Consider the following 11,139-nt stretch of genomic DNA (forward strand, 5'->3'; position numbering starts at 1 on the left):
ACCTCTTCCTCCACGAGATTCGATAAACCTTGGGTAATCCACTTAAGGGAAACTTGCTCGCTGTTCTACAAACCTCTGCTCTTGGAGGCCCAACAACTGTCTACAAGAATAGAAGCTCCCGTAGACATCAAGCACTTTTACGGCGCCGTTGCTCGGGGAGGAAAGGTAAAAGGCACTCATACTCCGGTCCCAGGTAACGAGTACTTTCTACAGCGCCATTGTGTTTGTGCTCGAAGCTATTTCCTTTAGATCCTGCAATTGCATCTTTTTGTTTCTTGTTTTTTCACTAGTTAGGCATAATGGAAAACAACAAAAAATTTAGTGAGCTTTTTAATCTTTTTCCTGATTTAGAATTGTTTGGTGCAAACATTAAAAAACCAATGGAACCTTATTCGCATGCTAGTAGCGATGTTATTAGTATGAATGCAATTACTTGCTAATGCTAGGGAGAAGTCTAAGCTTGGGGAAGCTAGTTTTTGTGATCTTTTTAGCTTCCCATCTTCAGGTGAGAAAATTTGCTACGATAACACTTTATCTCCCATATGCGATAACTCTAATGATGCTTGTGATATTTTAAATGCACCTACTAAAAGTATCCCATATAAAATACCTATGAAAATTATTGAACGTGTTATGGATAACCGCTATGAAGGGGATGGAAGCTGTGCATCCTGGAGATCATTTACTTGTTTTTGCATGAATTATGCGGGTTATTCAAGTGTGCGGGTATCTCTATGGATGAAGTGAAGAAGAAATTATTCTCTATGTCGTTGTACGGTAAAGCGGCGCATTGGCATAAAGCTGCTAAAAGATGAGCATTCTCTTGATTGGAAGGATATTGTGCCTCTATTTTATTCTAAATTCTATCCTCCAAGTGAAATTCACAAAGACCGAAACCGAATATATATTTTACGGCCTCATGATGGAGAGAGTATTGCCCAAGCATGGGAGAGATTGAAGTCTTTAATGCTCAAATGCCCCAATCATGAGCTTCCAGGTAATATCATCATTGATAATTTCTATGCAAGACTTTCTTTTCAAGATAAGACCTTGCTTGGATGCTACTTGTTCCGGATCATTCACGCGCAACAAAGAAGAGTTTAAAAGGGACCTTCTTGATCGGATTAAGGAGAACGCTGAAGATTGGGAGAACGACAAAGGTAAAGAGTCAGGTATAAATTATGATTATGAATGCATTAAAACTTTTATGGATACCGATAAATTTCGAAATATTAGTGCTACTTATGGTCTTGACTCTCAAGTTGCTGCAAATCTTTATAAAGCCTTTGCTTCTCATTTTGAATTGCCTAAAAAGAATTTTGATAAGTATCATGAACCTTTTAAAGAGGCTTGCATGAAGAATGAAATTGTTGTTAATTATTGTAATGAGCATGCTCAAACTCCTAAGAATGTTATTTCCTATAAGCATGTTAATTTTTGTGGAATACATAGACCTTGTGGAATTAATCAAATCAAAGATGAATATTGTATCCATCATGCTAATGAAAAAACTAGGAAGTGGTTTAGGGCTCTAGATGATCTTGGTAAAGACGTTTGTTCCCTCTATCCTTTTATTTGTGAAGTTTGCCATGAAGTGGGTCATTTTAATTTTCAATGCTCCTCCAATGATAATTTGAACCCAATGAGTGCTGCAAATTTGTATTGTGATGATGAAATTACTCCTAATCGGCATGATGAACTTACTTTATTTTTGGGGTGTGAAGAACTGTCGAGAAAAATCTCTTTGTTACATATGAGTGATCTTGATATTGATGATGTCCTTCATGGGTGTTTTTATTATTGCATTGATAATAGCCATACAAATACTTACATACAAAATATTTTAGAAGATGACACCTTGCCGAAATATGATAGGACCGCTGTGTGTTTTCAACTAATTAATGAAAAGGAGGGATCCTCCCAAGTTTCTTATATTGTTTCTGAAAGTAAATCAGGTTATGCGGACAAGCCACCCTTCAAACCTCTTCCTCCTAAAGAAGGGAACGAGGAGAAGGAAGAGAAGAAGAAGAAGAAGGAGAATAAAAAGAAACAGGTAACGACGTATCCCCGCGTGAATGAGATAACGCTAGGTAACCGTAAGTATGTTGCTCCTAATGATTATTGTGACAATGAATCTGAATACGATGATCTTCCTATGCCCTTTACATATATTAGCGATCATGATTTGAATGAGCACACTACTTTTGATATTACAAATCTGCGGGAAACTAATTACTGAAAATGATGATAATAATTGCCATAGTGTCGGTACTATCCATGCTTCCTCCCATAATGATATAGAAAGCTCTAAGCTTGGGGAAGAGGTGTTTGAAAATCCTTTAGCTACTGGTCATTATGTTCTTGATACATCTCCTTCTAATAACAATGATGGTGTGGACACGGATAAACCGATCTGTGAAAGATAACTATTCTATTTCCTATGATGACACTTGTGCCCCGATCTCCGATGATTATTATAAAGAATGCTATGATATAGGTTCTAACTATCCTTATGAAACTTGTCATAGTCATGATTGGATTACTAAAAACAATTCCCTTACTATGCAATTTGTTTACCATGTTCAAATTCTTGATAATAATCTTACTCCAATTACTATTAATGAGAATAACTCTTCTTATGCCAAATTTAATGATACTTCTATGCATATGACTCATGATAAGAATGCTTTATGTGATAGTTATATTGTTGAGTTTGCTCATGTTGCTACTGAAAGTTATTATGAGAGAGGAAAATATGGTTGTAGAAATTTTCATGTTACTAAAATGCCTCTCTATGTGCTGAAATTTTTGAAGCTACACTTGTTCTATCTTCCTATGCTTGTTACTTTGCTCTTCATAAACTTGTTTATTTACAAGATTCCTATGCATAGGAAGCATGTTAGGCTTAAATGTGTTTTGAATTTGCCTCTTGATGCTCTCTTTTGCTTCAAATATTATTTCTTGCGAGTGCATCATTAAAACTGCTGAGCCCATCTTAATGGCTATAAAGAAAGAACTTCTTGGGAGATAACCCATGTGTTATTTTGCTACAGTACTTTGTTTTATATTTGTGTCTTGGAAGTTGTTTACTACTGTAGCAACCTCTCCTTATCTTAGTTTTATGTTTTGTTGTGCCAAGTAAAGTCTTTGATAGTAAAGTAAGTACTAGATTTGGATTACTCGCGCAGTTCCAGATTTCTTTGCTGTCACGAATCTGGGTCTAATTCTCCGTAGGTAACTCAGAAAATTAAGCCAATTTACGAGCATGATCCTCAGATATGTACGCAACTTTCATTCAATTTGAGAATTTTCGTTTGAGCAAGTCCGGTGGCCTAATAAAATCCATCTTTACGGACTCGTTCTGTTTTGACAGATTCTGTCTTTTATTTCGCATTGCCTCTTTTGCTATGTTGGATGAATTTCTTTGATCCACTAATGTCCAAGTAGCTTTATGCAATGTCCAGAAGTGTTAAGAATGATTGTGTCACCTCCGAACATGTGAATTTTTATTATGCACTAACCCTCTAATGAGTTGTTTCGAGTTTGGTGTGGAGGAAGTTTTCAAGGATCAAGAGAGGAGTATGATGCAATATGATCAAGGAGAGTGAAAGCTCTAAGCTTGGGGATGCCCCGGTGGTTCACCCCTGAATATTCTAAGAAGACTCAAGCGTCTAAGCTTGGGGATGCCCAAGGCATCCCCTTCTTCATTAACAACATTATCAGGTTCCTCCCCTGAAACTATATTTTTATTCCGTCACATCTTATGTACTTTACTTGGAGCGTCGGTTTGTTCTTGTTTTTTTTGTTTTGTTTGAATAAAATGGATCCTAGCATTCACTTTATGGGAGAGAGACACGCTCCGCTGTAGCATATGGACAAGTATGTCCTTAGGCTCTACTCATAGTATTCATGGCGAAGTTTCTTCTTCGTTAATTTGTTATATGGTTGGAATTGGAAAATGTTACATGTAGTAATTCTAAAATGTCTTGGATAATTTGATACTTGGCAATTGTTGTGCTCATGTTTAAGCTCTTGCATCATATACTTTGCACCCATTAATGAAGAAATACTTAGAGTTTGCTAATTTGGTTTGCATATTTGGTTTCTCTAGAGTCTAGATAACATCTAGTATTGAGTTTTGAACAACAAGGAAGACGGTATGGAGTCTTATAATGTTTACAATATGTCTTTTATGTGAGTTTTGTCTGTACCGTTCATCCTTGTGTTTGTTTCAAATAACCTTGCTAGCCTAAACCTTGTATCGAGAGGGAATACTTCTCATGCATCCAAAATCCTTGAGCCAACCACTATGCCATTCGTGTCCACCATACCTACCTACTACATGGTATTTATCCACCATTCCAAAGTAAATTGCTTGAGTGCTACCTTTAAAATTCCATCATTCACCTTTGCAATATATAGCTCATGGGACAAATAGCTTAAAAACTATTGTGGTATTGAATATGTACTTATGCACTTTATCTCTTATTAAGTTGCTTGTTGTGCGATAACCATGTTTACGGGGACGCCATCAACTATTCTTTGTTGAATATCATGTGAGTTGCTATGCATGTCCGTCTTGTATCGAAGTAAGAGAGATCTACCACCTTAATGGTTGGAGCATGCATATTGTTAGAGAAGAACATTGGGCCGCTAACTAAAGCCATGATTCATGGTGGAAGTTTCAGTTTTGGACGCATATCCTCAATCTCATATGAGAACATTAACTGTTGCTACATGCTTATGACTTAAAGAGGAGTCCATTATCTGTTGTCCATGTTGTCCCGGTATGGATGTCTAAGTTGAGAATAATCAAAAGCGAGAAATCCAAAATGCGAGCTTTCTCCTTAGACCTTTGTACAGGCGGCATGGAGGTACCCCTTTGTCACACTTGGTTAAAACATGTGCATTGCAAAGATCCGGTAGTCCAAGCTAATTAGGACAAGGTGCGGGCACTATTAGTATACTATGCATGAGACTTGCAACTTGTAAGATATAATGTACATAACTCATATGCTTTATTACTACCGTTGACAAAATTGTTTCATGTTTTCAAAATAAAAGCTCTAGCACAAATATAGCAATCGATGCTTTCCTCTTTGAAGGACCATTCTCTTTACTTTTATGTTGAGTCAGTTCACCTATCTCTCTCCACCTCAAGAAGCAAACACTTGTGATTAACTGTGCATTGATTTTTACATACTTGCATATTGCACTTGTTATATTACTCTATGTTGACAATTATCCATGAGATATACATGTTACAAGTTGAAAGCAACCGCTGAAACTTAATCTTCCTTTGTGTTGCTTCAATACCTTTACTTTGATTTATTGCTTTATGAGTTAACTCTTATGCAAGACTTATTAATACTTGTCTTGAAGTAGTATTCATGAAAAGTCTTTGCTTTATGATTCACTTGTTTACTCATGTCATTACCATTGTTTTGATCGCTGCATCCACTACATATGTTTACAAATAGTATGATCAAGGTTATGATGGCATATCACTTCGAAATTATCTTTGTTATCGTTTTACTCGCTCGGGACGAGCAGAACTAAGCTTGGGGATGCTTGATACGTCTCCGACGTATCGATAATTTCTTATGTTCTATGCCATATTATTGATGATACCTACATGTTTTATGCACACTTTATGTCATATTCGTGCATTTTCCGGAACTAACCTATTAACAAGATGCCGAAGTGCCAGTTGTTGTTTTCTCGCTGTTTTTGGTTTCGAAATCCTAGTAACAAAATATTCTCGGAATTGGACGAAACGAAGACCCGGGGGCCTATTTCGCCACGAACCTTCCGGAAGACCGAAGAGCATACGAAGTGGGGCCACGAGGTGGCGACACCACAAGGCGGCGCGGCCTAGGAGGGGCCGCGCCGCCCTATGGTGTGGGCCCCTCGTCGGGCCCCGACTACTGCCCTTCCGCCTACTTAAAGCCTCCGTCGCGAAACCCCCGATGCGAAAAACCACGATACGGAAAACCTTCCGGAGCCGCCGCCATCGCGAAGCCAAGATCCGGGGAACATGAGTCTCCGTTCCGGCACCCTGCCGGAGCGGGGAAGTCCCCCGGAAGGCTTCTCCATCGACACCGCTGCCATCTCCACCGCCATCTTCATCACCGCTGCTGCTCCCATGAGGAGGGAGTAGTTTTCCATCGAGGCTCGGGGCTGTACCGGTAGCTATGTGGTTCATCTCTCTCCTATGTGCTTCAATACAATAATCTCATGAGCTGCCTTACATGATTGAGATTCATATGATGATGCTTGTAATCTAGATGTCATTATGCTAGTCAAGTGAGTTTTACTTATGTGATCTCCGGAGACTCCTTGTCCCACGTGTGTAAAGGTGACAGTGTGTGCACCGTGTGGGTCTCTTAGGCTATATTTCACAGAATATTTATTCACTGTTGAATGGCATAGTGAGGTGCTTATTTATATCTCTTTATGATTGCAATGTGTTTGTATCACAATTTATCTATGTGCTACTCTAGCAATGTTATTAAAGTAGTTTTATTCCTCCCTGCACGTGTGCAAAGGTGACGATGTGTGCACCGTGTTAGTACTTGGTTTATGCTATGATCATGATCTCTTGTAGATTGCGAAGTTAACTATTGCTATGATAATATTGATGTGATCTATTCCTCCTACATATGCATGAAGGTGACAAGTGTGCATGCTATGTTAGTACTTGGTTTAGTCTTTTGATCTATCTTACACTAAAGGTTACTAAAATATGAGCATTATTGTGGAGCTTGTTAACTCCGGCATTGAGGGTTCGTGTAATCCTACGCAATGTGTTCATCATCCAACAAGAGTGTAGAGTATGCATTTATCTATTCGTTATGTGATCAATGTTAAGAGTGTCCACTAGTGAAAGTCTAATCCCTAGGCCTTGTTCCTAAATATCTGCTATCGCTGCTTGTTTACTTGTTTCTATCGCGTTACTACTGCTGCGTTACTACCGCTTGTTTACTCGTCCCGGGCAAAGCACTTTTACGGTGCCGTTGCTACTACTTATTCATACCACTCGTATTTCACTATCTCTTCGCCGAACTAGTGCACCTATTAGGTGTGTTGGGGACACAAGAGACTTCTTGCTTTGTGGTTGCAGGGTTGCATGAGAGGGATATCTTTGACCTCTTCCTCCCTGAGATTCGATAAACCTTGGGTAATCCACTTAAGGGAAACTTGCTGCTGTTCTACAAACCTCTGCTCTTGGAGGCCCAACACTGTCTACAAGAATAGAAGCTCCCGTAGACATCAAGCGCCACCCAGATGTTTACCAGGATAAATTCAAAGCGTGCGGTGGTCCTGGTTGAGGCAGACGAAGATGAAGGTGCTGCGGGAGATCAAGAGGTAGCAGTGGCTGAATGGATTCGGGGGGCAAGCCCCGTGTCCTGTAAGTGGGTTAAGCCACAAAGTCCTCCAAAAGGGTTTGACTTCGACGTGACCAAAGCTGAGCAGATTTTCGACCTCTTACTCAAGGAGAAGCGGCTAAAGTTACTCGAAGGCCACAAGATCCCCACGGTGCAAGAGCTGAACGGAAATCCATACCGCAAATGGCATAACACGTTCACCCACGCCACCAACGACCGCAGGGTGTGGCGTCAACAGGTCCAAATGGCGATAGAACAAGGGCGGCTAATTTTCAGCCGATACGCCATGAAGGTCGACACACACCCCTTCCCCGTCGTTAACATGGTGGAGTATACTTACCATGGAGGGTGCCAGCCAGATTTCTCGTGCAATATCAACATGGTAGGACCCGGGCACCACTGCGGTAAGGACGGAGATGAGGGCAGCTGCTCTCATAGCAAGGACACAGAGGAAGCCGCTCCACGCGATCGGCTCCGTCACGATGGCAAGCGCTACATCACGAGAGGAGAAGTGAGGAACGTAAGATATCGGCGACCTCTCTCTGATCACCTCCTCAACAAGTATGTGGGTCAATACGACCAACGCCGGCGATACAACGACGATGATGAAAGAGATCGTCTGGCTAGGGACGACAGGAGACGTCGTCGGCATGATCGCGACGAGGAGCAATATGAGCGCCACGCCAAGGAAAAGTCGAGAGAGCAAGACGACGTGGATAGGCACTGGGACTGCCCCTTCTTCGGACACTCGCTGGGATTCGGGAATGAGCCGATTGCCTACAATCGGCAATCGCCCGGAATGTAAACAAAAGAAGAAGGATGCAGCTAACGTGTCCGTGTTCAAACGTCTAGGGCCTCTCCCGCCTCGGAACAAGCATGCTGAGTCCGCTCGGGTGGAAGATCTCGAGGAACTAGAGGACGATGATGAAGAAGAAGACAAGTATCATCGGCCAAGGTGGTGCCCCGATGGGCTCAGCCGTTCCCAAAAGCGAAGGGTTCAGCGTCTACGTGGGTTGGAGGAAGCCGAAAGGTTATACCTGCACACGTTGAGGAAGGCGCGGCCTGATCTGGCCGCTAAAATTCAGCGAACCCTGGACGAGGAAGGTCGGCCACAAAGGAAAGAGTGGCGCCCCAGACAAAAGAAAGCCGATGATGAGACATCGGCTGGCACAAACATGGTCTTCATCCTTCCAACGGAGTTTAGTGCTCCAAGATTAGACGAAGCACCTGTGGCACAGCTTGACTGCGGCCCACGGCCGGTCATCTTTGAGAAGCCACGAGAGAGAAGCTACAGGCATCTGAAGGCCCTGTACTTACGAGGTTACATCAATGGGCAGCCTGTCAACAAGATGTTGGTGGACACCGGAGCGGCAGTTAACATTATGCCATACTCCATGCTACGTCGGTTGGGACGCTCTAGCTCAGATCTGATCAAGACCAATGTGACACTGAGCGATTTCAACGGCCAAGCATCTGACGCTCAAGGTGTTCTGAAAGTGGATCTGACCATAGGAAGGAAAACTGTCCCTACGACGTTCTTTATTGTCGACAGCAAGAGCTCCTATGCTGTCCTGCTAGGGAGAGATTGGATCCACGCCAATTGTTGCATTCCATCCACGATGCACCAATGCCTAATACAGTGGGATGGAGATGAAGTAGAAGTCGTCCACACAGATGATTCAGCCGAGATTTCAACGGCTGGCATGAACGTTTGGGAGACATCAGGCCAAGAGCCACTATCAGGCATCAATTTGGACGACTGCGAGCGCATCGACGTGACAAAGGACAGGGTTAGGATGGTTTTATCCACCGGCCTGACCGTGTAACAAGAACAACATCTATGGACAAACGTGGCGATGCCGATCCAGGTGATCGGCCCCAATGATTTATGGAGGAACATTGCAAAACCTTCATCGAGCAAGCAACATGGAGGCCGATTCTAGCAATCGGCCAAAATTATCTTCACCATTCATTCTGCCTGGGTTCAACGTCAATCTAATGGGCAATGAGTTTGCGTCGGCTGATGGGTTGGAAGAAATCTACACTGGTCCTAACAGAGCCGACGTTCACATATAGTGCCTTGACTAACTACAGAGCCGATTTCAGCAGTTACCTGGCAGAATCGGCTCGGGGGGGGGCACCTAATCAGATAAACATGTGCGATACATGTGCAGTGAAATATTGGGGGCCGACAGAAAAATCAGCCCGTAAATTTTTTTTTTCGCATGATATGAGCCGATGCATAGCCATCGACTCTAGCACAATGACGCAGGAGCTACCCGCTGCGTGTTCAGGGCACAACAGAAGAGGAGTTAAGCCGTTGGTGATTATCTGCAATATCGGCTTTCAACAGAAGAAAAGTGATCGGCTCTGGCTGGCTCTGCATGGTAGCTCTCTCAGACATGATCGAGCCCGGGTCCGTTTGTCCGAATTACGTGTCTTCATCATCGTTTTCACCTCGACCGAGGCTCGGGGGCAGCTGGTCCGGTAGATGCTCTGTTTTTAGAAGCCGATTGGAGAGTCATCGGCTGGTCCCGCAACGCAATTCCTCTCAAAGGCGGCGAGTTCTTGCAAAAGAGGGATCCATCATCACCGATAGAGAATTGGCTCTGGGCTATCTGGTTGCTGTAAAGGAACAGAGCAGGTGATATCTGTACTGCAGAAGTCTCGGCTTCAACGACAAGTTGTTTCAGCAGCGGTTCTAGGACTCTATTGAGGGCATTGGTCTGCCTCATTGTCCACTAGAGCACGAAGGCATCGGTCGAAAAGATGAAGGATAGATCGTGAGGGATTGATATGTTGACATCGGCTTATTGAAGCGTTGACCAAGTTCACGATCACTCCGATGTCAAAGAGATGAAGGACGGATTATGAGAGACCGATGCGTTGCCATCGGCTCATTGAGCATTGGCTAAGTGAAATCGGCTAAATTAGCATGAAAGAAATCGGCAAAATCAAGTTGGAGAATTTCTTCATTGATAAACGAGATTTCTTACATAAAGAGCTGATTGCTCTCAAAAGGAAGTACCGAGGGGACACATTGCCCCATCTACTACTGATCCTATGCTAAGGGCCCTATCTACGGGCCGTCGCTGCCCTCATCATCGCCGTCGTCGCCGCTGTCGGCGCTACTCCCGGCGGGCTCGTCGTCGCTGCTGTAGCGACCGCCGGCAGGACCCTCGTTGTCCTCGTCCTCCTCGTCAGCATCGTCGTCGTCGCTGTCGAAGTCGCTGAGGTTACCCGGCCAGGGGCAGAAGCGCTTGGCCGGCGGCTCGTCGGAGGAGCTGTCGTCGTCCTCCTCCTCCTCCTCCTCCTTCACCTCCTCGGAGGAAGTGAAGTCGTCCCAGGAGAAGCGATCGTCATCGCTCTCCTCCTCCGATTCCCCGTCGGCGAGGAAGCGGAGGTCGCTCTCCCCGTCCGTCGAGGACTTGTCGTCCCTCGGACCGGACGGAGAAGTCATGGCCGGGCTCCTCCCCGGCTTCTATGGCGCGGCGGATGTTGGCCGCGTGGACCTCCTGTGGGTCCCGTTCTGGCGTCGGCTCGTGGGAGGAAGAGGACTCGATGGAAAGTCCCGATGAGGCGGAGGAAGAAGAAGACATGGTGGCGCAGGAGGGCTTTTGGAGTGCTAATGCGGAGAGGATGAGGAGGAGAACTGTTCGATGCGGTTAAATAAAGAAGATGGAGTTTAATGTTCGAACAGTTTTCGAGGATGTGGTGCCAAAAAACTGTCAAATCGTGCAGAGAAGTTGGG

Source organism: Lolium rigidum, chromosome 1 (assembly GCF_022539505.1).
Source record: "Lolium rigidum isolate FL_2022 chromosome 1, APGP_CSIRO_Lrig_0.1, whole genome shotgun sequence".
Classification (NCBI taxonomy): Eukaryota; Viridiplantae; Streptophyta; class Magnoliopsida; order Poales; family Poaceae; genus Lolium; species Lolium rigidum.